Source organism: Pseudonaja textilis, chromosome 4, assembly GCF_049901715.1.
Source record: "Pseudonaja textilis isolate UNSWEBS1 chromosome 4, rPseTex1.2, whole genome shotgun sequence".
NCBI classification, from domain to species: domain Eukaryota; kingdom Metazoa; phylum Chordata; class Lepidosauria; order Squamata; family Elapidae; genus Pseudonaja; species Pseudonaja textilis.
The window spans coordinates 87,762,119-87,789,718 of NC_141993.1; the positions used below are offsets into that span (position 1 = coordinate 87,762,119).

Sequence of the window (27,600 nt, forward strand, 5' to 3'; positions counted from 1 at the left end):
AACTAGGCAATCAGTAGTTTCATGATAAGTAATAAAAAGAGTAATACAAGTATTGGGCCATAAGGCAAGGCACCATGTCACAAAGAATGGCTAGGTGCTACTCAAGCCACCAGACCTTTGTTGGGTTTAATGATGCTTCAGAGTTGGGCAATTGTTCTTGGTAAAGCTATAGTATGGATCATTTCCACATGTAGTAATCGGTTAGGGACCTAGATTGTTGACATAATTTTTAAATAGGTATTTCTAAACACCCACACCAGGAACAATTGCCCAACTCCGAAGCATCATAATTTTGAAACACCTTTCAATCATTAACAGCTGCCGCAGAATCTATTGCAACAGCCCTTCCTTATTAGCATAGTGGTTACACTTGTTTTAGTTGCAAAAGGCTGCGCAGCAACCAGAGATGGTTCTCAGCTTCCTGAAGACGTTCCCATATTTATAAGCAAAGTTGAGTGAGTTTTTCTTTTTCATGATAATGTCCTGATGCTGGGCTTACAAGGATAAATATGAGACATTATCTTGGACAAGATAATATCTCTGTGGCCCAACAAGATTTCATGGACGTATGAAACGCGGTGTTTTTCATCGTGATTTTGTCATGATTTTCAAATAATGCTGGCATAGTATCATTTTAAGAACCTACTGGATTATACAGTCCTTTTTTTTTAAAAAAAAGAGAAATCTATTATTTGAGTGACACAGGGTCAGAGGGAACTTCATTCATGTGGATTAATATAATAACTTGTTGACAAAATTCCAGTGGTAATCAAACAGATAATCAAAAGATGTCTTGCTATTCATTCCCAACAATGAATATGTAAAACCAGAGGCAGAGGAAAAAGCATGAGGAAAAAGGATACGACCGTCTCCAGATTTACGGTAGCACTGAGCATCAAAGGAAAAGAACTAGCAGAACAATGATAGGGATAGGGACAATTTTGGGTTTTTTTGCTGCTTGTTCTCTTGATTCTCTTCTTCCTGAAACAACTTTGGACCCAAAGGCATTTGCCTCCCGGGCCTTTGGCTCTGCCACTCCTTGGAACCTTCTTGGCAGATGGGCTTTGGCTCCGTGAAGATTACTTCCTTAAGGTATTTAATTCTAACTAGTAGCATGCAAGATAATTCTCAATTGTTTTCTTTATACCAAAATTATGGTATAATTCATCATGCCACAATATTTAGGTAAGACCTGCTTATAACTACTTCCCTGAAAACACTGTGAAATAATGGGACTGAATTTTTAGAAGGCAGTTTCTAGTTCCGTTTTACCCATAAATGTTTGATAATGGAACCTGTTAAGTTCGAAGGGTTGGGCTCATAAAGACGAGAGACTTCAGTTCAGTAACAACAGCTCTTTATTTATCAGCTAAAACCAGCTCAAAAGAATAGCAGCCGCGGTGACTCTTTTATAGAGCTTGCCGGGGCTTTAGCGGCCAATGACATCGCTTTAAGTCTCCCGCGCTTGGTTTTGACCAATCACGGCAGACTCTTAGCGAGCCAATCACAGCCGCCATGGTTGCCCAATCAGGTAGCAGTTAAAGCGGACCAATGGGAACGTTGGGTTACAAGTCTGTCAATATGGAACAGAACCGAGTCTTCAAAGAGAATGAAGCTAGACGTTCTTCTGTTGAAGATGCTTTATTCTAGGTTCCTATGGTGGACAATAGATAGAACCTGTAGCTCAAATGGCCCCTCTAATTCTGCAATTGTATAATAATTTCAAAAATGTTCTGGGTTTGAGTTTTGAAGCGTAATTTCTATTTTAGGTAATGATTCCTGTAGCTAGTTGGAGAAGACAGGAATAGAACGGTTTTCACCTGACACTTATATCTGCTTTGTCTGTAGTACAATATGACCAGAATTGTATGTAGTATTGTATGTATTATTTATGTAGTATTGTATGTGTTATGTCCTCGGGACTGACACAAGTTCCCCCTCAGGTCCGTTCATACTGCGGGGGCGTTTGCAGCCCCCATTGGCTGGCTCCCTTCGACAGCCGGCTATAAAAGCCGGCTGCTAGGTCGAGCCAGCCGCTGTTCGCTGGAAGGTCTGTTGTTAGCTTACAGATGCGACAGCCCCCTTTATTCCCCCTGAATAAAGTGTGTTATTGAGATGCTCTGGTGTGGCCTCCCCTTTGTTCCGAACTTAACACTGGCGACGAAGGTGGGATCTGGCCAACCAGCAGCAATACCAAAAGAGCTGAAACACACACCAAAACGCTGAACCGTAGCAGCGCCGTTTGAGAGCTCGGTCAGTCATTGATTGCGGAAGTGAAAGTGGAGCGTGTAGCCACTCAGTTCAAAAAAAGCTACGTGAGAGAAGTGGGGCACTGAGAACCTCAGCCGCCCAGCATTGAGCACAGAACCCAACTGCTGCTGTTCGGATTCTGCTTGTTAGCGAAGCTTTCGGCGCTGCGCTCACAGCCGCCAGAAACATAGGCGCGCGATTTGAATAGCTGTCAGCACGACGCTACAGCTATAGCTGCCTACGCCCTTGTAAGGGTGCGAAATTCAAACGGAAGTCAGTTACGGCGCTACAGCAATAGCCGCCATAATCACACAGAGCGTGTAACCCAGAGAGATCCTTTAGAGCTGAAGCAGCGCTGCGAACTGCAGCTGCCACTCTTATCAGGGCCTTGTATTCCCAGAGAGAGAGATTGGTCAGTCTACCAACAGACTGAACACCCAATATGAATTCAAATCCGGCGTTTCCGCCATTTAAGCCAGATGAAGACAAGTGGGACTCTTACAGAAACCGCTTCAATCACTACCTTGATGCCATCGGTCTGGCCGACGCCACAGAGAACAGGAAGAAATCGTACTTCCTGAGTTACTGCGGGGCCACAGTATTCGATACCGCCACAGCGCTACTCGCCCCCAGGGAATTAAAGAACGTTCCGTGGTCCGAGCTGTTGGAGACACTCTCTAACCATTATTCCCCAAAGCCATCGCAGATAGCGAGACGTTTTGCCTTTCGTATGAGGAAACAAACAGATGGAGAATCTATCAATCAGTATATGGCCGCCCTGAGAACCGCAGCCCTCCACTGCGAATTTTAAAATTACCTAGACGACATGCTCCTGGATCAACTCGTCTGTGGAGTCAGAGATGTAAGGTTACAGAGGCGGTTGCTGGCCAGAAAAGATCTCAACCTCACCCAGGCAATCAAGGAAGCTTTGGCCGCTGAACTAGCGACACAATCGGCCGCTGAAATACAAGGAAGCGCAGCCAAACCCAGTCCGGTCACTGTTCATTCCGAGGAAGCAGTGAGTGAAGAAGACCCCACCGAACACTTAGAAGTGCATCGCCTAAAACCTTTCAAACAGCCACAGGTAGGAGCTAGGCCAAAAAACGGTAACGTGCCTAAACACATCCTGTTGTGCCTCTCCTGCGGGGGGTCCCATGCCAGAACGACTTGCAGGTTCAGGAACGCCACCTGCAACAATTGCGACAAGAAAGGCCACATCGCCAGGGCCTGCCAGGCAACGCACGCAGCTCCACAAAAGTCATCGTCCCCTTACTCCCCTCCGGGGCCACCCAGGCAAGTAGAAAATTGTTATACGTGCTACCAAGCTAACCACACTTTTTTGACACCTAATAAAATTGCCCTCTCTATTCATTTAGAAGGTAAACCCTGTCTTATGGAAGTCGATACCGGATCGGCACTATCGATCATCTCTTGGAGCACACTTAAGAAAATACGACCCAACCTGTCCAGGAAGCAACTCCAGAAGAGTCGTCTCACCTTGAGGGATTACCAGGGGAAGAATATTCCAGTACTCGGAACAGGCAAGTTCCTCGTTAGATTCAAATCCTTTAAAGGCCATCTGCCTTTAGTGGTGGTAGATGGTGCCCTCCCTAGCTTGTTGGGGTTGGATTGGTTCACCTATCTCAGCCTTAGCTTAGCGGGAATACATGCTGTCTCACCTTCCGATATCGACTCACTATTTTCAGACTATGCTGATGTGTTCAGCAATGAATTGGGTTGTTATAATGGTACACCCATTTCCTTTTCGGTGGACCCCCAAGCAGTTCCCGTCCGTTTAAAACCGCGCAGAGTACCATTTGCTCTGCGCGCTAAGCTGGATGCAGAACTGGACAAATTGCTCCAACAAGGGGTGATCGAGCCCACGGATTTTGCTAAATGGGAGACTCCAATTGTCACACCCCTTAAAAAAGATGGTAGTATCAGAATGTGTTCTGACTATAAAACCACAATTAACTGCTATCTACAGACTAGCGCATACCCAGTCCCAGTAATCCAACACTTACTACACACATTTGAGCCGGGAACCATATTCGCCAAATTGGATATGTCACAGGCTTATCAGCAATTTCCTGTGGATAACCAAACGGCCGAACTACAAACTATTGTCACCCACAGAGGGGCGATTCGATGCAAGCGCCTCCAATTTGCGTTAGCATCGCCCAGGAATATTCCAGTCATTAATGGAGACGGATACTGCAAGGCCTCCTGGCGTAGTTCCGTGCTTTGATGACATTTTGATTTCAGCCAGGGACAGGCCCCAACTTTTTCTCAGAGTCAGAGCGGTATTGGATAGGTTCAGGCAGCATGGCCTCAAACTAAAAAGGGAGAAGTGTGCCATCGCCACTAGGCAGGTGGACTTTCTTGGGTATAAAATAGACGCCTCGGGCATCCACCCGTGGAGTCTAAAGTCAAAGCCATTCACGAGGCACCCACTCCATCTTCCAAGTCAGAATTACAAGCTTTCCTGGGTTTGCTAAACTTCTATGCGTCATTCCTACCCCACAAAGCCTCAGTAGCTGAACCGTTGCATAGACTTCTAGACAAAAACACTCTGTGGCATTGGGGTCCCAAAGAGGAATACGCCTTTAAGGCAGTCAAATCGCTACTCACTTCGGACGCTGTCCTAATACAATTTGACCAGCACCTTCCTCTAGTATTAGCTGCAGATGCCTCACCTTTCGGGATCGGGGCTGTCTTAAGCCACAGACTTCCCAATGGCTCCGAAGCACCAATCACATTCTTTTCTAGAACCTTGTCAACAACCGGCGTAATTATAGCCAAATTGACAAAGAGGCCCTAGCCGCCGTTGCTGCGGTCAAAAAATTCCATGAATTTCTTTTTGGTCACAACTTGAACTTGTCACAGATCACAAACCACTGTTGGGGCTCCTCTCAGGAGAAAAACAAACACCGCAAGTCTTGTCCCCCAGGATGACTAGGTGGACCCTATTCCTGGCGGCCTACTCGTACAAACTGGTTCACCGCCCAGGAAAAAACCTCAGCCACGCCGACGCCCTCAGCCACTGCCCGTTGCCAGCACCCATGGAGGACCCGGCCCCGGTCCATGCCATTTTCGATGCCAGTGAGTTCGACATCCCAGTCACCGCTGGCGACATCGCTCTCCACTCCAAAAAAGATAAACTTATTGCCCAGGTTCTGGACTGGGTACGGAGGGGGTGGCCGGGCGGTAACCTCTCAACTGAATTCTCACCATTCAAAACCCGCCAGCAAGAACTTTCCAGTTTACAGGGCTGCCTGTTATGGGGGCCCAGAGTTGTCATTCCAAAACCTCTGCGTACACCCGTCCTGAAGGTGTTACACGAGGGGCACCCTGGCATCGTCCGGATGAAAGCGTTGGCTCAGAGTTACGTCTGGTGGCCGGGCATGGATGACGAGATCACGAAATGGGTAAGCTCCTGCTGCCCCTGTCAACAATCCAGGCCAGCACCACTGATCACCACCCCAACCAAATGGGAAAGTACCAACGCACCGTGGTCACGGTTGCATATTGACTTGGCGGGCCATTCCACGGCAAGACCTTCCTGGTGGTCATGGATTCATTCTCCAAATGGATCGATGTAGCTCTCCTACCCACAACCACCACCCGAGCAATTGCCCAGGCTCTGACCCGTTTAATTGTTACGCATGGTCTGCCTGACACCATAGTCTCAGACAATGGGCCCCAATTTTCACGTCCACAGAATTCAGCCGGTATGCCACCAACCTGGGCATCCGGCATATCCTAACGGCCCCTTTCCATCCCGCTAGCAATGGGTTGGCGGAGAGAGCCGTTAGGTCAGCAAAAGAGGCGTTGGCAAGATTCACTCAAGACGACTGGCACTCCAGACTCTCTCGTTTTCTCTTAAGCCAACACTCGACCCCATGTACTGTCACAAACAAGTCCCCAGCCGAATTACTGATGGGCAGACGGCTAAGGACAGTGCTGGATAGACTGCATCCCCACTATTGCCCAGACACACCATTGGGCTCTAACACTAGGGTCAGGAGTTTTGTATTACAGGACCAAGTTTTTGTCAGGAACTATGCAGGCGATCCCTGTGGGTACCTGGGAAGATGCGTGGCCATCACCGGGCCAAGGTCATACCGCATCCAGTTGGGGGACGGGTGTATCTGGCGGAGGCATCAGGACCAGATAAGAAGTCGCCAGGCGCGAACATGCCGACGCTGACCCAGGGACTTCAGTGACCCTCCAATCGCCGCACCGAATCCTAGCTGGGACCTCCAGAGTGACCAGTCGCCACCAGCCAAATCGAGGGAACGGACGGTAGACCGGGACCATCCTACAGAGGCATCAGCCGTACCAGCCGACAACACCACCGGGTTGCGTGACAATGACAATTTAACAATCCAACCCGAGGACTGTGACCACTCCCAGACTCCAGTCCGGACTCCAGATCGACCCTGTTGCCCGGCAAGGCCAGTTACAGACTCCCAGAACTCTATGCCACTTTGTGCATCGCCAGAATTGCGCCGGTCGGGCGCTCACACAAACCACCAGCTTACTTAAAGGACTATTCGTGTTCGTATCTAGGGGAAGGGGTGTTATGTCCTCGGGACTGACACAAGTTCCCCCTCAGGTCCGTTCATACTGCGGGGTGTTTGCAGCCCCCATTGGCTGGCTCTTCGACAGCCGGCTATAAAAGCCGGCTGCTAGGTCGAGCCAGCCGCTGTTCGCTGGAAGGTCTGTTGTTAGCTTACAGACGTGACAGCCCCTTTATTCCCCCTGAATAAAGTGTGTTATTGAGATGCTCTGGTGGCCTCCCCTTTGTTCCGAACTTAACAGTATGTAGTTTATTATGACCAGGCAGCTGTTATGTATAAGTTGGGTTGACAAAATCAGAAATGGAGAGCTGATAAGCCACCTGGGAAAGCCAAGGAAATCATCAAAACCATAAAAAAGTGAAAGAAATAAAAAAAAGGCATCCTTCGCTTAATCCTCCAAGGAAAGATCGAAGGCAAACAAGGTCAGGCAGAAGAAAAACATCATGGCTGCTGCAGGAGGAAGGTAAAGTCCTGGCCATGGGATGATGAAAGAGGCGATCGTGGGGAGGCCGGGGCCTCTGAAAGGGGAAATGGGGTGATGCAAGATGAGCCCAGGTCTTTGAAAAGAGTAGGCCACACCTCCCTGGGCAGAAAAGATAGGTTAAGGAAGGGATAGAGAGACGGGGAAAGAGAGAGGAAGAGAGAGAAAGAAAGAAGCAGAGAAAGAGAGAGAGGGAAAGAGAAAGAGAGAGAAAGGGAGAGAGAAAAAGAAAGAGGGGGGAAAGAGAGAGAAGGAAGAGACAAGAAAAAGAAAGAGAAAAGGGAAAGAAAAAGGGAGAGAAGAAGAAAAAGCATAGAGAAGGTAGATGGAAGGAAGGGACAGAAAGAAAAAAGAAAAGAAGAAAGGAAGGAAGGAAAGAAAGAAAGAAAAGAGAGAGAGAGAGGGAGGGAGGGAGGGAGGGAGGGAGGAGACAGTGAATGAGATATCTGTTTTAGCCTCCAGTCTCCTAATCATCCTGGTTGCTCTTTTTCTAGAGTCTCAATATCTTTTTATAGTGTTGTGACCAAAATTGGATGCAGTACTCTAGGTGTGGTCTTAGTAAGGCTTTATAGAGGGTATTAGTACCTCACATGATCTTGATTGTACCCAGGGGTGGGATTCTACTGGTTCAGCCTGGTTCAGGTGAACTGGTATTTATGACAATGATTTGGCTCCGCCCACCCATCCCTGCCCTATTCTGTCCTCTATTTTGGGGGTTTTCAGTTTAGCTATTTGGCACAGCATAGTGGATTTCCTGACCTCAGCTGATTTACTCACTGGGACTGCAATAGAAAGTAAGTTTCAGACCTGAAAAATGGCACAAATGGAAACATGTGCAAAGCGCACGCTCACCAAACCAGTTGAATCACACCCTGATTGTATCCTCTGTTAATGCAACTTACGATTGCGTTCATTTTTTTTGCTGCCACCGCACACTATTGGCTCATATTTAATTGGTTGTTTACTAAGACTCCAAGATCTCTCCCACAGTTACTGCTATTAAACCTAGTTTGACCCAATCTATATGTATACTTTTGTTTTTCTTGCCTAAGTGCAGGACTTTACTTTTCTCTACACTGAATTTCATTTTGTTAAATATGACCCAGTCTTCTAGTCTGTCAAGATCCAGATAGATCTTGAGCCTGTCTTCTTGGGTGTTAGCTATTCCTGCCAGCTTAGTATCATCCACAATTTTGGTAAGTTCCCTGCCTATTCCCTCATCTAAGTCATTTATGAAGATATTGAAGAGTACTGGGCTAAAGTGGGACCCAACAGCTGAACCTTAGCGGTGCCCCACTGCTTACTTCCCTCCATGTAGATGTAGTACCCTTAAGGACTACTTGTTGAGTACTGTTTGTTAGCCTGTTACAAATCCATCTGATGGTGATGCTATTTATCCCATTTTTAAAAAAAATCTTACCAAGAAGTAGATTGTGGTCTACTTTGTTGAATGTCTTGCTGAAGTCTAAGTATATTATGTCAACAGTGTTTCACTGGTCTACTAATTTAGCTGCTATGTTGAAAAATGAAATAAGATTGGTTTGGCCTGATCTATTTTTAACAAATCCATGGTGACTTTTAGTTATTACTCTACTAGTTTCTAGTTGTTGGCAGATCTGTTTTTATTATCTTTCCGGTATCTTCCCAGGTATTGATGTTAAGTTGATTGGCCTGTAATTTCCTGGGTCTGTTTTTTTCCTTTTTGAAGATGGGAACCACATCAGGTCCTTTCTAGTTGTCTGGTAGTTCCTGGTGCTCTAGGATTTTTGAAAGGTGTGGTACAGTGGTTCTGAGATGACATCTGTCAGCTCCTTTAGAACTTAGGAATATAATCCATCAGGTCCCAGTGATTTGCATTCATCAAGATCAGATAGGTGTTCTCTTACCATTTTTGGCTTATTTTAACTTTTATTTCTAGTCTCTCTTTTACAGTTATGTTTTTGGTAGGTTGGACTATTGTTTAGTAGGCAAGTTGAGCCAGTCATTTTCCAGAACAGCAGTCGCCAACCGGTGGGCCACTGGTGGACTGTGAGAAAATTTTGGTGGGCTGAAGAGAACTCTCACCCCCAGAGCACCCCACTAAAGCAATTAATCCAGGCTGCGCAGAAACCAAGGCTGCGCCGTCCATATGACCCATAGGAACCCTCCCCACCCGCTCACTCCTTACCCAGCAAACTTGCCTGCTAAAATTGCTATTTTCTTTTTTTTTTCTGATCATCATGTGTTCTGCTGTGCTGGGAGATTTAGATTAGTTAGGAAGCAGGAAATGGTTGGATTTCTTGCTTTCTAGCTAGTTTTCAGCTCTGCTTTTTAAGTACAGCCGAACCTCCCTTAGGACTGAAGTTTTGCTTGCAAGCAAATTCAGTGCAGACTTATGTCAAGCAAATTTGAGAGACTGAGCTAGCTGATGGCAGATAGATAGTTCACTGAATGATTCTGTGAGCAGCAATCTGCCTGCTTTGCCTGATTTTGGGTAAAGTTGCTCTTTTTTTAAAATAAAAATTCAATATTTACACGCATGGTGTGTTGTGAGTTAATTTTGTGAGTTTGCTTGCTAGCAAATTTATGAGCTTGCCTGCAAGCAAATTTTATGTGACAGACTGAGCTGGCCAATGGCAGATAGATAGATTTCTGAGCAGATCTGTGATCCTTTGAACAACTTAATCTGCCTGCCCGCTTTGCCTGATTTTGGGTAAAAGTTGCTCTTTTTTTATAAAAAAATCAATATTTATATCAATATTTATAATATTTATAATATTTACATATAAGCCATGCCCAGCCAATCACATGACCACCAAGCCACACCCACAAATTAGGACACACCACAGGACCAGTTAGTGGTCCCTGGGACCTAAAATTATGAATCGGTGGTCCCTGAGGTCCAAAAAGGTTGGCGATCCCTCTTCCAGAAACATTCTTCCAGTCTTTGTGAGATGAAGCCCATCATTTTATGAGCAAGAGTTGGCTGCTGATAGTTATCATTGCATTTTAACTAATTTAATTCCTCAAGGTGCTCTGACACTCTGCCTGATTTCTAACTCCAGGTTTCAGGTATTGCTGAAAAAAAGGAAGGTATTAAAAAGAGAATGGTTTAGGTTTCCATGATGGCTGTGGTTATCATTGATCTTCAGTGTGTATTCTCCCATTTTTAATCTAACGATTGGTATTTAGGGCAGCTTTTTGCAAACAAAGAAGTTTTTGTATTTTGTACAGGTAATCCTTGACTTACACCAGTTCATTTAGTGACCATTCAAAATTACAACGGCACTGAAAAAGTGACTTATGAACATTTTTCACACTTACAACCATTGCAGGATCCCCACGGTGAGGCAAAGTGCTCCTCGCCATGAGTGATGTCAAGTTGGTCACGCCCACCCAGTCACATGACCACCCAGCCATGCCTACCCAGGTCATTAGTGCAGAGATAAACAGTTGTTAAATTATTGGAATCCCACCACTGGTTATGAAGTATGGGCCAGATTTTTATGGCAATCAGATGATAATTAGAGCTGGCCAGGCCACATCAATATTACTGCCTGATCGTATAATTCCCAATTGGGTAATCCAAAGCCTCCTCTCATTCTAGTGTCCTGTAACAGTTTTAGTTTGACTGTTGTCTTCTTTCCCTGTCACATATATTTGAAGCATATGGGGCAGGTACCTTCTTACAGTGTGATGTGTGCAAACCCAGGAAGGCAGTGTATTCTGACACTTAAAACACCCATGTTGGTGGTCAGTAGGATCTGGAACAGCCCCTTCCAATGAGGAGTCAAACAGTGTTTCCACTGAAATACCTTGACCGGCACTTCCAGTCTCCAGGCACTAAGGAATCACAAGAGTGGAGAGTCTCTTTAGGAACAATAACAGCCACAACCTGTGAATGACAGTGACTTAAGGCTGACAATGAGAGTACGACAATAGTCTAGTACCATACTGTCCAAAGCATGGATATCAGCCACCCTGCCCATGGATGGAAGAGAAGCAGCCATCTGCATAATTATTATTTCACAAGGGAGGGAGAGGCCTGTAGTTTTTTTTGAGTCTGTCATTCTCATAGACATGTAAAGACAATCTGGCTATTTCAGGTTACCTCACATATTTCTTTAATTATCTGCCCGGCTATAAAAAGCCGCTGCTATGCCAAGGTCTGTTGTTAGCTTACAGATGCGACAGCCCCCTTTATTCCCCCTGAATAAAGTGTGTTATTGAGATGCTCTGGTGTGGCCTCATTGCTTTGTTCCGAACTTAACACTGGCTGGCGAGGGGTGGGATCTGGGCAGCCAGCAGCATACCAAAAGAGCTGAAACACACCAAAACGCATGAACCGTAGCAGGCGCCCCGTTTGAGGAAACTCGGTCAATCATTGATTGCGGAAGTGAATTAGTGGGTAGTGCAGCCCTCAGTTCAAAAAAACTAAGTGAGAGAAGTGGGGCACTGAGAACCTCAACCTGTGCCCAGCATTGAGCCACAAGAGACCCAATCCGCTGCTGTCTCGAGTTCTGCTTGGTGCGAAAGCTTTCGGGCGCTGCGCTCACAGCCGCCAGGAAACATAAAGTGCTAGCGCGATTTGAATAGCTGTCAGCACGACACCAGCTGCCTTAACACCTGCATACGCCCTTGTAAGGGGGTGCAGGGAATTCAAACGGAAGTCAGTTACGAGTGACTACAGCAATAACCGCCATAATCACAAATGAGCGTAACCCAGAGAGATCCTTTGGAGGCTGAAGCAGGCGCTGCGAACTTGCTAGCTGCCACTCTTATCAGAGACTGCTTGTGTTCCCAGAGAGAAATTGGTCCAGTCTACCAACAGACTGAACACCCAATATGAATTCAAATCCGGCGTTTCCGCCATTTAAGCCAGATGAAGACAGAGTAGGACTCTTACAGAAACCGCTTCAAATCACTACCTTGATGCCATCGGTCTGGCCGCGCCCGCCACAGAGAACAGGAAGAAATCGTACTTCCTGAGTTACCTGTGCGGGCCACAGTATTCGATACCGCCACAGCGCTACTACTCTCGCCCCAGGGAATTAAAGAACGTTCCGTGGTCCCGAGCTGTTGGAGACACTCTCTAACCATTATTCCCCAAAGCCATCGCAGATAGGCTAGACGCTTTGCCTTTCGTATGAGGAAACAAACAGATGGAGAATCTATCAATCAGTATATGGTCGCCCTGAGAACCGCAGCCCTCCACTGCGAATTTTAAAATTACCTAGACGACATGCTCCTGGATCAACTCGTCTGTGGAGTCAGAGATGTAAGGTTACAGAGGCGGTTGCTGGCCAGAAAAGATCTCAACCTCACCCAGGCAATCAAGGAAGCTTTGGCCGCTGAACTAGCGACACACAATCGGCCGCTGAAATACAAGGAAGCGCAGCCAAACCCAGTCCGGTCACTGTTCATTCCGAGGAAGCAGTGAGTGAAGAAGACCCCACCGAACACTTAGAAGTGCATCGCCTAAAACCTTTCAAACAGCCACAGGTAGGAGCTAGAGCCAAAAACGGTAACGTGCCTAAACACATCCTGTTGTGCCTCTCCTGCAGGGGGTCCCATGCCAGAACGACTTGCAGGTTCAGGAACGCCACCTGCAACAATTGCGACAAGAAAGGCCACATCGCCAGGGCCTGCCAGGCAACGCCACGCAGCTCCACAAAAGTCATTGTCCCCTTACTCCCTCCGGGACACCCAGGCAAGTAGAAAATTGTTATACGTGCTACCAAGCTAACCACACTTTTTGACACCTAATAAAATTACCCTCTCTATTCATTTAGAAGGTAAACCCTGTCTTATGGAAGTCGATACCGGATCGGCACTATCGATCATCTCTTGGAGCACACTTAAGAAAATACGACCCAACCTGTCCAGGAAGCAACTCCAGAAGAGTCGTCTCACCTTGAGGGATTACCAGGGGAAGAATATTCCAGTACTGGAACAGGCAAGTTCCTCGTTAGATTCAAATCTTTAAAGGCCATCTGCCTTTAGTGGTGGTAGATGGTGCCCTCCCTAGCCTTTTGGGGTTGGATTGGTTCCCCTATCTCAGCCTTAGCTTAGCGGGAGTACATGCTGTCTCACCTTCCTATATCGACTCACTATTTTCAGACTATGCTGATGTGTTCAGCAATGAATTGGGTTGTTATAATGGTACACCCATTTCCTTTTCGGTGGACCCCAAGCAGTTCCCGTCGCTTAAAACCGCGCAGAGTACCATTTGCTCTGCGCGCGCTAAGCTGGATGCAGAACTGGACAAATTGCTCCAACAAGGGGTGATCGAGCCCACGGATTTTGCTAAATGGGAGACTCCAATTGTCACACCCTTAAAAAGATGGTAGTATCAGAATGTGTTCTGACTATAAAACCACAATTAACTGCTATCTACAGACTAGCGCATACCCAGTCCCAGTAATCCAACACTTACTACACACATTTGAGCCGGGAACCATATTCGCCAAATTGGATATGTCACAGGCTTATCAGCAATTTCCTGTGGATAACCAAACGGCAACTACAAACTATTGTCACCCACAGAGGGCGATTCGATGCAAGCGCCTCCAATTTGGCGTTAGCATCACCCCAGGAATATTCCAGTCATTAATGGAACGGATACTGCAAGGCCTCCATGGCGTAGTTCCGTACTTTGATGACATTTTGATTTCAGCCAGGGACAGGCCCCAACTTTTCTCAGAGTCAGAGCGGTATTGGATAGGTTCAGGCAGCATGGCCTCAAACTAAAAAGGGAGAAGTGTGCCATCGCCACTAGGCAGGTGGACTTTCTTGGGTATAAAATAGACGCCTCGGGCATCCACCCCGGTGGAGTCTAAAGTCAAAGCCATTCACGAGGCACCCACTCCATCTTCCAAGTCAGAATTACAAGCTTTCCTGGGTTTGCTAAACTTCTATGCGTCATTCCTACCCCACAAAGCCTCAGTAGCTGAACCGTTGCATAGACTTCTAGACAAAAACACTCCGTGGCATTGGGGTCCCAAAGAGGAATACGCCTTTAAGGCAGTCAAATCGCTACTCACTTCGGACGCTGTCCTAATACAATTTGACCAGCACCTTCCTCTAGTATTAGCTGCAGATGCCTCACCTTTCGGGATCGGGGCTGTCTTAAGCCACAGACTTCCCAATGGCTCCGAAGCGCCAATCACATTCTTTTCTAGAACCTTGTCAACAACCGAGCGTAATTATAGCCAAATTGACAAAGAGGCCCTAGCCGCCGTTGCTGCGGTCAAAAATTCCATGAATTTCTTTTTGGTCACAACTTCAACTTGTCACAGATCACAAACCACTGTTGGGGCTCCTCTCAGGAGAAAAACAAACACCGCAAGTCTTGTCCCCAGGATGACTAGGTGGACCCTATTCCTGGCGGCCTACTGCACAAACTGGTTCACCGCCCAGGAAAAACCTCAGCCACGCCGACGCCCTCAGCCACTGCCCGTTGCCAGCACCCGTGGAGGACCCGGCCCCGGTCCATGCCATTTTCGATGCCAGTGAGTTCAACATCCCAGTCACTGCTGGCGACATCGCTCTCCACTCCAAAAAGATAAACTTATCGCCCAGGTTCTGGACTGGGTACGGAGGGGTGGCCGGGCGGTAACCTCTCAACTGAATTCTCACCATTCAAAACCCGCCAGCAAGAACTTTCCAGTTTACAGGGCTGCCTGTTATGGGGGCCCAGAGTTGTCATTCCAAAACCTCTGCGTACACCCGTCCTGAAGGCGTTACACGAGGGGCACCCTGGCATCGTCCGGATGAAAGCGTTGGCTCAGAGTTACGTCTGGTGGCCGGGCATGGATGACGAGATCACGAAATGGGTAAGCTCCTGCCGCCCCTGTCAACAATCCAGGCCAGCACCACTGATCACCACCCCAACCAAATGGGAAAGTACCAACGCACCGTGGTCACGGTTGCATATTGACTTGGCCGGGCCATTCCACGGCAAGACCTTCCTGGTGGTCATGGATTCATTCTCCAAATGGATCAATGTAGCTCTCCTACCCACAACCACCACCCGAGCAATTGCCCAGGCTCTGACCCGTTTAATTGTTACGCACGGTCTGCCTGATACCATAGTCTCAGACAATGGGCCCCAATTTACGTCCACAGAATTCAGCCGGTATGCCACCAACCTGGGCATCCGGCATATCCTAATGGCCCCTTTCCATCCCGCTAGCAATGGGTTGGCGGAGAGAGCCGTTAGGTCAGCAAAAGAGGCGTTGGCAAGATTCACTCAAGACGACTGGCACTCCAGACTCTCTCGTTTTCTCTTAAGCCAACACTCGACCCCATGTACTGTCACAAACAAGTCCCCAGCCGAATTACTGATGGGCAGACGGCTAAGGACAGTGCTGGATAGACTGCATCCCCACTATTGCCCAGACACGCCATTGGGCTCTAACACTAGGGTCAGGAGTTTTGTATTACAGGACCAAGTTTTTGTCAGGAACTACGCAGGCGATCCCCTGTGGGTACCTGGGAAGATCGTGGCCATCACTGGGCCAAGGTCATACCGCATCCAGTTGGGGGACGGGCGTATCTGGCGGAGGCATCAGGACCAGATAAGAAGTCGCCAGGGCGAACATGCCGACGCTGACCCAGGGACTTCAGTGACCCTCCAATCGCCGCACCGAATCCTAGCTGGGACCTCCAGAGTGACCAGTCGCCACCAGCCGAATCGAGGGAACGGACGGTAGACCGGGACCATCCTACAGAGGCATCAGCCGTACCAGCCGACGACACCACCGGGTTGCGTGACAACGACAATTTAACAATCCAACCCGAGGACTGTGACCACTCCCAGACTCCAGTCCGGACTCCAGATCGACCCTGTTGCCCGGCAAGGCCAGTTACAGACTCCCAGAACTCTATGCCACTTTGTGCATCGCCAGAATTGCGCCGGTCGGGGCGCTCACACAAACCACCAGCTTACTTAAAGGACTATTCGTGTTCGTATCTAGGGGGAAGGGGTGTTATGTCCTCGGGACTGACACAAGTTCCCCCTCAGGTCAGTTCATACTGCGGGGGCGTTTGCAGCCCCCATTGGCTGGCTCCCTTCGACAGCCGGCTATAAAAGCCGGCTGCTAGGTCGAGCCAGCCGCTGTTCGCTGGAAGGTCTGTTGTTAGCTTACAGACGCGACAGCCCCCTTTATTCCCCCTGAATAAAGTGTGTTATTGAGATGCTCTGGTGTGGCCTCCCCTTTGTTCCGAACTTAACAGTATGTAGTTTATTATGACCAGGCAGCTGTTATGTATAAGTTGGGTTGACAAAATCAGAAATGGAGAGCTGATAAGCCACCTGGGAAAGCCAAGGGAAATCATCAAAACCATAAAAAAGTGAAAGAAATAAAAAAAAAAGGCATCCTTCGCTTAATCCTCCAAGGAAAGATCGAAGGCAAACAAGGTCCAGGCAGAAGAAAAACATCATGGCTGCTGCAGGAGGAAGGTAAAGTCCTGGCCATGGGATGATGAAAGAGGCGATCGTGGGGGAGGCCGGGGCCTCTGAAAGGGGAAATGGGGTGATGCAAGATGAGCCCAGGTCTTTGAAAGAGTAGGCCACACCTCCCTGGGCAGAAAAGATAGGTTAAGGAAGGGATAGAGAGACGGGGAAAGAGAGAGGGAAAGAGAGAGAAAAGAAAGAAGCAGAGAAAGAGAGAGAGGGAAAGAGAAAGAGAGAGAAAGGGAGAGAGAAAAAAGAAAGAGAGGGGGGAAAGAGAGAGAGAAGGAAGAGACAAGAAAAAAGAAAGAGAAAAGGGAAAGAAAAAGGGAGAGAAGAAGAAAAAGCATAGAGAAAGGTAGATGGAAGGAAGGGACAGAAAGAAAAAAGAAAAGAAGGAAGGAAGGAAGGAAAGAAAGAAAGAAAGAAAAGAGAGAGAGAGAGAGGGAGGGAGGGAGGGAGGGAGGGAGGAGACAGTGAATGAGATATCTGTTTTAGCCTCCAGTCTCCTAATCATCCTGGTTGCTCTTTTTCTAGAGTCTCAATATCTTTTTTATAGTGTTGTGACCAAAATTGGATGCAGTACTCTAGGTGTGGTCTTAGTAAGGCTTTATAGAGAGGTATTAGTACCTCACATGATCTTGATTGTACCCAGGGGTGGGATTCTACTGGTTCAGCCTGGTTCGGGTGAACTGGTATTTATGACAATGATTTGGCTCCGCCCACCCATCCCTGCCCTATTCTGTCCTCTATTTTGGGGGTTTTCAGTTTAGCTATTTGGCACAGCATAGTGGATTTCCTGACCTCAGCTGATTTACTCACTGGGACTGCAATAGAAAGTAAGTTTCAGACCTGAAAAATGGCACAAATGGAAACATGTGCAAAGCGCACGCTCACCAAACCAGTTGAATCACACCCCTGATTGTATCCCTCTGTTAATGCAACTTACGATTGCGTTCATTTTTTTTGGCTGCCACCGCACACTATTGGCTCATATTTAATTGGTTGTTTACTAAGACTCCAAGATCTCTCCCACAGTTACTGCTATTAAACCTAGTTTGACCCAATCTATATGTATACTTTTGTTTTTTCTTGCCTAAGTGCAGGACTTTACTTTTCTCTACACTGAATTTCATTTTGTTAAATATGACCCAGTCTTCTAGTCTGTCAAGATCCAGATAGATCTTGAGCCTGTCTTCTTGGGTGTTAGCTATTCCTGCCAGCTTAGTATCATCCACAATTTTGGTAAGTTCCCTGCCTATTCCCTCATCTAAGTCATTTATGAAGATATTGAAGAGTACTGGGCTAAAGTGGGACCCAACAGCTGAACCTTGCGGTACCCCACTGCTTACTTCCCTCCATGTAGATGTAGTACCCTTAAGGACTACTTGTTGAGTACTGTTTGTTAGCCTGTTACAAATCCATCTGATGGTGATGCTATTTATCCCATTTTTAAAAAATCTTACCAAGAAGTAGATTGTGGTCTACTTTGTTGAATGTCTTGCTGAAGTCTAAGTATATTATGTCAACAGTGTTTCACTGGTCTACTAATTTAGCTGCTATGTTGAAAAATGAAATAAGATTGGTTTGGCCTGATCTATTTTTAACAAATCCATGGTGACTTTTAGTTATTACTCTACTCGTTTCTAGTTGTTGGCAGATCTGTTTTTTTATTATCTTTCCCGGTATCTTCCCAGGTATTGATGTTAAGTTGATTGGCCTGTAATTTCCTGGGTCTGTTTTTTTTTCCTTTTTGAAGATGGGAACCACATCAGGTCCTTTCTAGTTGTCTGATAGTTCCCTGGTGCTCTAGGATTTTTGAAAGGTGTGGTACAGTGGTTCTGAGATGACATCTGTCAGCTCCTTTAGAACTTGGGAATATAATCCATCAGGTCCCAGTGATTTGCATTCATCAAGATCAGATAGGTGTTCTCTTACCACTTTTTGGCTTATTTTAACTTTTATTTCTAGTCTGTCTTTTACAGTTATGTTTTTGGTAGGTTGAACTATTGTTTAGTAGGCAAGTTGAGCCAGTCATTTTCCAGAACAGCAGTCGCCAACCGGTGGGCCACTGGTGGGCAGCGAAAATTTTTGGTGGGCCGCAGAGAAATCTCACCCCCAGAGCACCCCACTAAAGCAATTAATCCAGGCTGCGCAGAAACCAAGGCTGCGCCGTCCATATGACCCGCAGGAACCCTCCCCACCCGCTCACTCCTTACCCAGCAAACTTGCCTGCTAAAATTGCTATTTTTCTTTTTTCTGATCATCATGTGTTCTGCTGTGCTGGGAGATTTAGATTAGTTAGGAAGCAGGAAATGGTTGGATTTCTTGCTTTCTAGCTAGTTTTTCAGCTCTGCTTTTAAGTACAGCCGAACCTCCCTTAGGACTGAAGTTTTGCTTGCAAGCAAATTCAGTGCAGACTTATGTCAAGCAAATTTGAGAGACTGAGCTAGCCGATGGCAGATAGATAGTTCACTGAATGATTCTGTGAGCAACTTAATCTGCCTGCTTTGCCTGATTTTGGGTAAAAGTTGCTCTTTTTTTAAAATAAAAAATTCAATATTTACACGCATGGTGTGTTGTGAGTTAATTTTGTGAGTTTGCTTGCTAGCAAATTTATGAGCTTGCCTGCAAGCAAATTTTATGTGACAGACTGAGCTGGCCAATGGCAGATAGATAGATTTCTGAACGAATCTGTGATCCTTTGAACAACTTAATCTGCCTGCCCGCTTTGCCTGATTTTGGGTAAAAGTTGCTCTTTTTTTTATAAAAAAATCAATATTTATATCAATATTTATAATATTTATAATATTTACATATAAGCCATGCCCAGCCAATCACATGACCACCAAGCCACACCCACAAATTAGGACACACCCACAGGACCAGTTAGTGGTCCCTGGGACCTAAAATTATGAATCGGTGGTCCCTGAGGTCCAAAAGGTTGGCGATCCCTCTTCCAGAAACATTCTTCCAGTCTTTGTGAGATGAAGCCCATCATTTTATGAGCAAGAGTTGGCTGCTGATAGTTATCATTGCATTTTAACTAATTTAATTCCTCAAGGTGCTCTGACACTCTGCCTGATTTCTAACTCCAGGTTTCAGGTATTGCTGAAAAAAAGGAAGGTATTAAAAGAGAATGGTTTAGGTTTCCATGATGGCTGTGGTTATCATTGATCTTCAGTGTGTATTCTCCCATTTTTAATCTAACGATTGGTATTTAGGGCAGCTTTTTGCAAACAAAGAAGTTTTTTGTATTTTGTACAGGTAATCCTTGACTTACACCAGTTCATTTAGTGACCATTCAAAATTACAACGGCACTGAAAAAAGTGACTTATGAACATTTTTCACACTTACAACCATTGCAGGATCCCCACGGTGAGGCAAAGTGCTCCTCGCCATGAGTGATGTCAAGTTGGTCACGCCCACCCAGTCACATGACCACCCAGCCATGCCTACCCAGGTCATTAGTGCAGATAAACAGTTGTTAAATTATTGGAATCCCACCACTGGTTATGAAGTATGGGCCAGATTTTTATGGCAATCAGATGATAATTAGAGCTGGCCAGGCCACATCAATATTACTGCCTGATCGTATAATTCCCAATTGGGTAATCCAAAGCCTCCTCTCATTCTAGTGTCCTGTAACAGTTTTAGTTTGACTGTTGTCTTCTTTCCCTGTCATATATATTTCAGCATATGGGGCAGGTACCTTCTTACAGTGTGATGTGTGCACCCAGGAAGGCAGGCATTCGACACTTAAAACACCCATGTTGGTGGTCAGTAGGATCTGGAACAGCCCCTTCCAATGAGGAGTCAAACAGTGTTTCCACTGAAATACCTTGACCGGTACCTAGTCTCCAGGCACTAAGGAATCACAAGAGTGGAGAGTCTCTTTGGGAACAACAGCCACAACCTGTGAATGACAGGACTTAAGGCTGACAATGAGAGCATGACAATAGTCTAGTACCATACTGTCCAAAGCATGGATATCAGCCACCCTGCCCATGGATGGAAGAGAAGCAGCCATCTGCATGGGGCATCCCATTATTATTTCACAAGGGGAGGGAGAGGCCTGTAGTTTTTTTTTGAGTCTGTCATTCTCATAGACATCAAGACTAGTGGAAGACAATCTGGCTATTTCAGGTTAGTTTCCTCACATATTTCTTTAATTATCTGGTTTGCAAAGTGAGTACCCCTATCACTTCCTAAATAGTTAGGGATACCAAAAAATGGTATTGGGGCAAAAAATATCCTTAAGAAGGCCAATCAGGGATGGGATTCAACCAGTGTTGGTACCGGTTCGGTACTTAGGTTTTCCACTTCAACCCTATGGCTCGTCTCATGCGCACCACTTTATACACATAGGTGCTCTAATGGCCAATTGCTTTGCTGATTGCTGGCTGTTTCCCTCACAGGGAAAAAAAAAACAGAAACGCAGGGCTAAGCTCCCAATTACCTCGAGCCTGTGGCTCATCTCATTCATTCCAACTGGATCTCACACTTATTTAAGTGATTGGTCTTACCTGGTTGCTTTTCCTCCTCCTCCCCCCCCACCCCACAGTGTAGGTGCTTGATGCTTAAGTCTCTGTTTTGACTTTCTTTTTTCTTCTTGCTTGTTTTTGCAATCACTGTTTGTTTCATCCACTGAGCCAGCCCAGAGACCCAGCTGGCTAGGGAAATGGAAGGGAATCGAACCCTGCCAACACAGGCAGTCCTTAAAGATCAATTCCTCCCCAAAGAAAAATTAAGGAGAAAGACATGCTACCTCGGCAAGAGAGCCGACCCTTATCTACCCTTATCTTGACAGCCGCAAATAGAAAGACATTGCAGAGGGTGGTGAGCACAGCAGAAAACATTGTGGGCTGTTCCCGGATACCACTAGATGACCTTGCTAGGACTCGCTGCCTTAGAAGAGAGAGGAAAATTCTCAGGGATGACTCATACCCCAGTCAGCACTTCTTCACTCTCCTATCATCGGGTAGGAGATATAGAAGCATAGCCAGCCACATCAACAGGCTGAAGACATAGTATGATAGACTTGTGGGGCTGGCGCGTTGTGCAACAAGATCACATAGTATAATAAGATTGGGACTGGGTGAAAGACTTCTGTCCTCATTGTGAGTTGTGTTGGTGGGGGGGGTGCAAGAAGGGAGGCTCAGCCAATCTCGTTGTACACATGTTGTACTCTGACAATAAAGGGAATAATAATAATAATTAATAATAATTAAAAAAACAAGCTGAACCTTATCTACAGATAAAAGGGGCGACATGGTAAGAAGTAATTAAGTTGGGACATAGACACTTAGAAAAGCAAGCTAAAAGACACCAATAATGAGTTGAGAGCAAGTAAGGACAGAAAGGAAAAAAAACCAGGATCAGGTTGTCGTATATCTCATACGAACAAAGGACGCGAGTCAGTGACTTGGTTCAGCTCATTTATTGGGGTAAAAACACAAGTGGGGAGAGTGGGAAAGAAACACGGCTTATAAAGGCTTTCTGCTGAGTGCTGCGGCCAATCGGGTCGTTTTGAATCGCCCGCGATCGGCTCAGCCAATCGCGGTCGATTCCGAGCGACCAATCAGTGCCGCGCACTCAGCCAATCCGGTGGCCGTGCGCTTTAGCCAATCCGGGCTGCCGGATTTCGAGTATGCAGATGTCTGTACAGAACACCCCTCCCCTCTTGGTTTGGTCCTACGTGACGTAGTCCCGTAAGTAGGCGGGGCTCCATATTTTCCGACTTGACTTGCGCTGGTCAGTAGTTTCTTGGCTGTCGGCTGGTTCGGGTGGGACTCCTGTCGCTCTCCGCCTCGTTGATGGAACCGCCTGGAAGGGTGAGTCAGGCCTCTCGCCGCGGCTCCCTCCTGGTCTTCCCGGGTCGGTCGAGCTGCTGGCTTCGCTGCTCCCGCTCGGCTTTTCCGGGCTGGTTGAGCTGGCTTGGCTGCTCCCGCTCGGGCTTCCGGGGTCGGTTGAGCTGGCTCGGCTGCTCCTTCCAGGTGAGGCTTCGAGTGGGTCGCTCTCCGGTTCTTCAGATGGTGAGTACTGCTGGTTCCTTTTCGGGTGGGTTTGTTCTTTTTGTTCTTTGGGGGCTTCCCTCCCCTCTTGGTTGGTGTCTTGCCGGTTTCCTTCTGTACCTGGTGTCTGCGTGTCGGTTGTGTTTCCCGCGGTGGCTCTTGATCTCGTTGGTCGATGTGGCGTTTCCACGCTCGTCCGTCAGCTGTTTGGAGGCGGTACGCAGTGGGCCTGTTGCTTGGGTGATCGTTGCCGGTACCCAGAGGGGTCTCCGGTGAGGTTTTTGCGTAGACCTTGTCTCCCGGTGAGAATGTTCTGTGTTTGCTGGTAGAGTCAGGGGTCTTTCCGGGTTGTATGTGGGGTGCAGGCGGTCGAGCGGGGATCGCAGTTTTCTTCCCATTAGTAGCTCCGCTGGGCTTTTGTTCGTTGTGGTACTCGGGGTTATGTGTTGAATTAGGAGCATCCGATTAATCTTGTCCTGTATGTCCCCGGTTTCGATCTTTTGAATGGTTTTTTTTGTAAATTGAACCATTTTCTCCGCTCTACCGTTCGCCGCCGGGTGCGCCGGTGCCGTTAGTGCGTGCCGGATCCCTCGTTCTGCTAAGAATTTCTCGAACGGTAGTGCGGTGAACTGGGGGCCATTGTCTGATACGATGACATCAGGGAGGCCGTGGGTTGCGAAGAGTTTGCTGAGTTGTCTGATGACGGAGTCTGTGGTGGTTGTCTTCATGTTGCTTACCTCCAGCCAGTTGGAGTAAGCGTCTACGGTTACCAGGAAGGTGTGTCCTCTGGTTGGTCCCGCGAAGTCTACGTGGATTCGGGACCATGGCCCCCTGGGGGTTTCCCACTCCCGGATTGGGGCGGCTGGGGGGTTTGGTCTTGATTCCTGGCACTGCTTGCAGGAGGCTACCCAGGCTTCGATCTCCTTGTCCATCCCTGGCCACCAGGCGTGGCTTCTGGCCAGGGCTTTTGTCCTCACGATGCCGGGGTGCCCTTCGTGCAGCATGCTCAGGACTCTTTTTTGTAACTTTTCCGGGATTACGACCCTGTCCCCCCACAGTAAACAACCTTTTTGTATTGACAGTTCTGTTTGTCGGTTCCGGTAAGCTTTGAACTCGCTGTCCCCGTCTTTTTCCGGCCAGCCTTTCCCCACCCATCTCAGGACCTGCGCCAGACGTTTGTCTTTATTGGTTGCTAGGGCAATGTCTGACGCGGTCAGGGGTAGGTTGGGTAAGGTCTCGATGCTCAGGGTTGACGTGGTTGGTGCTGGGTCGGCGTCCAGGGTTGGCAGTGGTGTGCGGCTGAGGGCGTCTGCGTGCGGAATTGTCTTACCGGGGCGGTGGATTAGCCGGTAATTATAGGCGGCGAGAAATTCGGACCACCTTGTCATCCTTGGAGAGAGGATGATTGGGGTGGCCCGGTCTCCTGCCAGTATTCCCAGCAGCGGTTTGTGGTCCGTGATTATGGTGAAGGTCCTGCCGTAAAGGTATTCGTGGAATTTCTTTACGGCCGCAACGATGGCTAGAGCCTCTTTATCCAATTGGCTGTAGTTTCGTTCGGGTTTTGAGAGGGTCCTCGAGAAAAAGGCGATGGGTGCTTCTTTTCTGTCGGCGAGGGTATGGCTGAGGACGGCTCCTACTCCGAAAGGGGATGCGTCGCACGTTACCGTGATGGGGAGTGTCTCGCTGTACTGGATGAGGACAGCGTCTGATGTGAGAAGGTCCTTGGTTCTGTTGAAGGCGTCCTCTTCTCGTCTCCCCCACGTCCAGGTGGCTGCCTTGTCGAGCAGCCTATGCAACGCCTCGCCACGGTCGCCTTTTGGGGCAGGAAAACATTGTAGAAATTAATCAACCCCAGGAACGCTTGTAATTCCGTTTTGTTTCGGGGCTTGGGGCTTCTTTAACGGCTTTTATTTTGCCCTCGGTGGGGTGGATTCCATGCCGATCTAGTAAGTACCCCAGGAACTCGACTCGTGCCGTGTGCAGTTGGCACTTCTCTCTCTTAACCTTGAGCCCCGCACTTTGGAATCTCCTCAGTACTTCCCGTAGGCGGTCCTCTAATTGTTTCTGGTCAGCCCCGGCTACCAACACATCGTCGAAGTAAGGCACTACCCCTTTTATGCCCCGGAGGAGTCTTTCCATGAGGCTTTGAAATACCCCCGGGGCTACGCTGACTCCGAATTGGAGCCTCTTGCAACGGAATGCCCCCCGGTGGGTAACTATTGTCTGCGCCTCGGCGGTTTCCTCGTCGACCGGCAATTGCTGATAGGCTTGGGCCAGGTCGAGTTTGGCGAAAACCCTGCCCCCTCCCAGCGAGTGCAAGAGGTGTTGTACTACTGGGACGGGGTAGGCGCTTTGTTGTAGTGCGCGGTTCAGGGTTGCCTTATAGTCCCCGCAGATTCTCACAGACCCGTCTGGCTTTATCGGGGTGACTATAGGGGTCTCCCATCGGGCATGGTCTGTGGCTTCGAGGACTCCCTGTTCGATGAGCTTGTTTAGTTGCTCATCGATTTTGGGCCGGAGAGCGAAAGGCACTCGCCGGGGTTTGAGGCGGATGGGAGCAATGGTGGGGTCTAGGCTGAAGGATATTGGGGGGCCCCGGTACTTGCCTAGATTGCCGTCGAAGACCTCCTGGAACTCGCGCACGAGCTGTTCCTCCCAGTCCGCCTCGGCGACGTGGTTGGTGCCGGTCACTTCTAGTCCCAGCGGTGCAAACCATTGCAGTCCCAAGAGGCTGGGGCGGTCTCGTTCGACGACGGTTAGCGGAAGTATCTCGGTGCGCCCTTTGAAGGTAACCTTGAAGTGCCCGGTCCCTACCACGGGAATGCGATTCCCCTGGTAATCTTTAAGGATGAGCGTCTGGTTCTCCAGCTCGTGCCGCTTCATGGAAGGTACCAGTCGCTTAATTTCCCGCCACGCGACCATGGACAGGTACGATCCGGAGTCGACCTCCATTTTGCAGGGGCGGTCCTCGATTTCGACCTCCACGTGGACTTTCCGGCCGTCCCAGTTGGAGGAATGGCCGACGATGACCGTTTGGTGGGTTTCCTCGCGCTGGCGGCCTTCGTGGAAACGGCGGCTCCTCGATTCCCGGCTCCAGCGGCTCTCACCGTCCCGATCGCGGTTCCTCGGCGGGGTGTTGTTGCGCCTGGCACTTTCGCGTCTCCGGGGGGTGGTGTCTCGGTGGCGGGGGCTGTGGTTCCTCTTGAAACGGCAGACCTTGGCGATGTGTCCCCGTTTGTCGCAATGGCGGCAGATCGCGTCGAAAAAACGGCATTCTGACCTTGGGTGCTCCCCCCCGCAGCCGGCACACTGGAACTTCGATTTTCGGTTCCGTGGTTCGCGCCTGTCTCGTCCCGTCTGCAGGCGATGGACGTCTTCCTCGTCGTCTTCCGATCCGGAGGGGGACTCGAGGTCGCCGTGGTGCGTGGATGTGGCCGCCCGGTAGTTGTCGTCGGTCCGGTTTTCGGTTGTCGCGGCTGCGGCGGCCCGTTCCGCGGTGCCGGTTTGCTTCAGTTGGGCCGCTGATCTCCGGGTTGCTTCCGCCGCTGTGGCTTCTGCGAGGGCATCGGCGAGGGCGATGTCGCCTTTCGCCATGATCCGGCTTTGCAGGACGGTGTCCCGAAGGCCGAGGACGACGCGGTCCCGTAGAGCCTCGTCTAAGTCAGTAAACCCGCACAGCCCTCCGAGGTCCCTGAGTTCAGCCACAAATTTGCTGACGCTCTCACCCGGCTTCTGGTCGCGGCGATAGAATTCGTGCCGCCGAATGAGGGTGGGCACAGCGGGCGCGTAGTGGTTCCTCAGCAGAGGTTCGAGATCGGCCCAGTCCATGATCTTCACATCGATCGGCTTGGCAAGGGCTTTTGCCATTTTGAAGACCGCGGGGCCGCAGTGTGTGAGAAAAACGGCTCGTTTCCTCTGTCCATTTGCGTCCTTGAGATTGCTACTCTCTAAGAACATGAGGAATCTGTCGATGTAAGATTCCCAGTCCTCGGTAGCCGCGTTGAAAGGAGCGGGTGGCACGTTGCCGCTGGCCATGTTGCCGGTTGCGGTTCCGTGGGCCACGTGCGATGTGGAATTTTGTTAGAATCCCACCTTCGTCGCCAGTGTCGTATATCTCATACGAACAAAGGACGCGAGTCAGTGACTTGGTTCAGCTCATTTATTGGGGTAAAAACACAAGTGGGGAGAGTGGGAAAGAAGCACGGCTTATAAAGGCTTTCTGCTGAGTGCTGCGGCCAATCGGGTCGTTTTGAATCGCCCGCGATCGGCTCAGCCAATCGCGGTCGATTCCGAGCGACCAATCAGTGCCGCGCACTCAGCCAATCCGGTGGCCGTGCGCTTTAGCCAATCCGGGCTGCCGGATTTCGAGTATGCAGATGTCTGTACAGAACAAGGTAAAGAAAAAATCATAGTGCTGAAGGAAAAAGCACCCAGGATGAAAAATAGCAATTCAGACAAAAGAAGGAATGGAAAACTCAATCCTAACAGCAAGGTTAAGCTTCTTCCAATTAACTTAGGCAGTATCATAAAGAATATGAAATGACAATAAGGAAGAGAAAAATGAACCAATATAACAATTTGAGCATAAACAATTTGAAATAAAGGAGTCAATAGAGAGACAATAGATAACGGAAAGAAGGCAAAAAGGACTCTGACACAGAGGCATAACCTTCATCAGGAGAAAAGTTGAAACAGAAGCACAATAGTCAAGAGGCATATGTGCAGAAATCTCACCACAGGATGACAATTACAACAATGAGATTGCAAATTGTAATACAACTGTAATCACAAAAAATAACAGCATAAAAACAACATCTTTGTGAAACACCAGCCTAACA

At 48.3% G+C, this 27,600-nt stretch overlaps 1 protein-coding gene and 1 long non-coding RNA gene across 5 annotated transcripts in view; one reads left to right on the forward strand and one right to left on the reverse strand.

Moving 5' to 3' along the window:
- Positions 1 to 368: 368 nt before the first annotated feature.
- LOC148125930 (cytochrome P450 2J2-like) overlaps positions 369 to 27,600 on the forward strand; it is a 50,571-nt gene continuing 23,339 nt past the window's right edge. For all 4 annotated transcript variants that reach the window (XR_015743651.1, XR_015743652.1, XM_087933626.1 and 1 more), the window contains exon 1: positions 369 to 1,092. The gene's annotated coding sequence lies outside the window, so the exon portion shown is untranslated. The remainder of the gene's footprint in view (positions 1,093 to 27,600) is intronic.
- On the reverse strand, positions 680 to 1,724 carry LOC148125931 (uncharacterized). The gene is made up of 2 exons (XR_015743653.1): positions 1,594 to 1,724; positions 680 to 1,295 (listed from the first exon to the last, which is right to left on the reverse strand). It is a non-coding gene; the product is annotated as an uncharacterized LOC148125931 (long non-coding RNA).